Consider the following 3,378-nt stretch of genomic DNA (forward strand, 5'->3'; position numbering starts at 1 on the left):
CAGACTCCTTACTTTTAGGTGGAGCATGCAGCAAGTTTTGGTCAATAGAATGTGAGAAGTAATAAATGCCATTTCTAGGTCTGGCCCCTGAAACATCCCATTAGACCATCAGTTCACCAATGGCCAGTTGAAGAAGGGGATCCTAGAGAGGGCTCCAAAGAAGCTCAGTCTAGGGGATGGTGGTCTCATCAGTTAGAAAGAGCCTGAGTCATGGCTCGGAGGAGAGACACTCAGGAGAGCTGCTCAACCACATTGGATCAGAGTGTGACTAAACTGTAGGAAGCTTCTGATATTTCTGGGATTTTTGTTACTGCAGCTAGTGTTACTTACACTGACTGACATAGTTGGTAAATTAAGAACCCTAGGACAGTGTAATTCTTAAATTTAAATAGCTCAGAGATAGTTTGATATTTCTTTAATTTGAGTTTGTCAAAATGCAGAAGCTAAATCATATATTCTCTTTGGTTCTTTGACAAATAAGTACAGGAAGTCGGAGGACCCAGGTAATTATCCATGACCCAGTGGGATGGGCAAAGCATGACTACTAGCTTACCTTATTATGTTAGGGCGGGTCCTTTTCTCAATTCTAGGAATTAGTCATTTGTATAAAAAGACTTGACAGGGAGGCACAGAATGCACTAGTGAACCTATCTTGATGAAAGAACGGACTACTTTCCTGGCCAAACTCAGCCTCAGCTGCATCAGGCAGCTCCATTCCTGGTCCACACTGTTCACCCACGGGAAGACCTCCCAGGGCCTGGGCTAGATGCTCCGTTATTCACTGTTGAGCAGAAACAGACTTAGTTGCCCCTATAAATACTTAGAAAAATACATCATTCTCCATATTTAAATATGTATATTTATATTAAATAAGTATATTACATATACACACACATATTCCCCCTTTTCTCTTTCAGACAAACCTCCCAATATTTAGGGACTTTCTTTTGGTATGTCTGGGTGACGAAGTTAAGATATTGCACATAGGTTTTCTTCCATCTGCCAAGCTAACAAAGTTTTACTTCTGTAGTCTCCTCTGATGTTATGGCTGTCAGGCTTAAAGCCAACCAGAAGACACCTCTGAGACCTTGCCTGGGGAGAAGCTACCACTCCTACCTCTGCAATTCAAAGCCCTCTGGAGAACTGCTCTGACCTTGGGGTGGTTGCTTTATGTGAAGCCAGCAGGGTTAGCACAAATCTCCCCAAAGCCTGGGTCCTGTGATCCAGCACCTCAAGAGTAAATCACTTCTAACAGCGGCATGGTGCAATATAAAGTTTATGGGGGATGGACATAAATTTGGGTCTGGAAAGAGCACAGTTCCCTGTGGTGACAGGCAGCTGGCTGGTGTGCTTTTACACCCCCAGCCCCCTTTATTGGATTGCAAAGCATATCAGCTGGGGGCCTTAACAGCAGAACAGAACACACACAAAAGGAGGGTCTGCTGAGAGAGCTCTGGCACCTGGCCTTGGAAACTCAGGAGCTGCATTTTATACTGTGAAGCTTGCTTGCTACAGTAAATCTATTGTACTGAAGGCAGCACCCTCTAACCCCAGACAGACACATTTCTGAAGGTTTAAGTGAGTGCCAGAGAAACCAGGGTTAGAAAACAGGGGAGGGGAAGTGGGAAGGATGGCTGGGGACAGAGAAGGGGGAGGGAGAGAGAGAAGATAATTTTATTCTCCTGTCTACTGACACATGATTACATGCTTCTACTTTGGAATTCTTTCTTGGGACAAGGCTCTTCAAAAGAACTCTGTAAATCTAGCAATTTTAGGGAAGTTTTTACACTGAAATTAGTATCAGTCCCTTCTTCCCCCAGTTTGCCACAGGACCCACATCTTCAGCTTTTTCTTCATTTCAGTAAGATTGCACGGAGACTGACATTTGTGAATGAACAGGACCCTGGAGCCTACAGAGCTCCAAATCAATACAGATGAGGTAGACGTTATCTCTACTTACATGAACAACTGAGGCTCAGAGGAGTTAAGCATTCTACCTGATCTATGAAGAGGGAGTAGACATACACTTAAGTCCCTACAAAGCTTCTCTTAGGATACGTAGTCTCTCTCAATTATTTCATTTTTTGCTGAGAAGTAACTTACATTCAGTTATGTGCACTAGCCTTAAGTGTATACTCGGTAGATTTTAACCTACATGTAACCACCAACCCGAACAAGTGACAGAACATTTCCTTCTCTCCAGAGGTTCACTCTGTGCCCCTTCCCAGTCATGACCTTGAAATCTGCTGACAATCAATAGCCTGACATCCATTGCCCTTGATTAATTTTGCTTATTTATTTATTTTTAAAATTTTTGAGACAGTGTCTCATTCCATTGCCCTGGGAAGAGTGCTGGGGCATTATAGCTCACAGAAATCTGAAACTCCTGGGCTCAAGTGATCCTCTGGACTTAGCTTCCTGAGTAGCTGGGACTACAGGTGTCTAACACTACACCCAGCTAGTTGTTTTCTATTTTTTTAGTAGAGACAAGGTCTGGCTATTGCTCAGGCTGGTCTCAAACTCCTGAGCTCAAGCAATCTACCTGCCTCAGCCTTCCAGAGTGCTAGGATTACAGGCATGAGCCACCATGCCTGGCTGATTCTGTTTATTTTTGAACTCCATATAAATGGACTCACACAAAATATACTCTTCTGTGTCTGCTTCCTTTTATTCAACATTATAATACTGAGACTTCCCTGTGTCGTGATATGTATTAATAAGTTTGCTCTTTTTCATTCCTGTGTAATATGTTCCACTATTAATGGAACATATTAACTATGAATTTATGTGCAATTTATTGACTATTCTGTTAATGAGCATTTGGATTATGTCCAGTTTTTGCCTATAATGAATACAATTGTTATGAATATTCATGCACAATTTTTTTGTAGACACATGCACTATTTTCTCTTGAATGTGTCTACCAAGGAGTGGCAATGCTGGGATTTAAGGTATTTGAGGTCTGATGTTTAAGTTCATCCTAGAAAAAGTGCTACATACCTCATTGTAGAATATCATTCTGGTCACCTTTTGACTACTCACGGGAAGCTATGCCTTCATTTTACTGCCTAGTCCACCCTTTAAAGCAATTTTGGACTTCTTTTTCTGGAATGACCATCAAAGCTGTCATCATATTACCTTTGATATCCTAAAAAAATATCATCAAAATGTCTCTCTTTCAATATTTCCTTTACCTTTGGGTCACCAAAGGCCAGGTCAGGTGAGTAGAGAGGGTGTTTGACACGGTTATTTGTTTACTGGCTAAAAACTACCCCATAGACAGTGCCGTGTGAGCTGGTACACTCTCATGATGAAAGACCCATGAGTTGTTGGGCAAGGTTTTCAGTTAAGATTGTCCTGTTTTGCTTTACCTAACAA

Source organism: Nycticebus coucang, chromosome 5 (genome assembly GCF_027406575.1).
Source record: "Nycticebus coucang isolate mNycCou1 chromosome 5, mNycCou1.pri, whole genome shotgun sequence".
Classification (NCBI taxonomy): domain Eukaryota; kingdom Metazoa; phylum Chordata; class Mammalia; order Primates; family Lorisidae; genus Nycticebus; species Nycticebus coucang.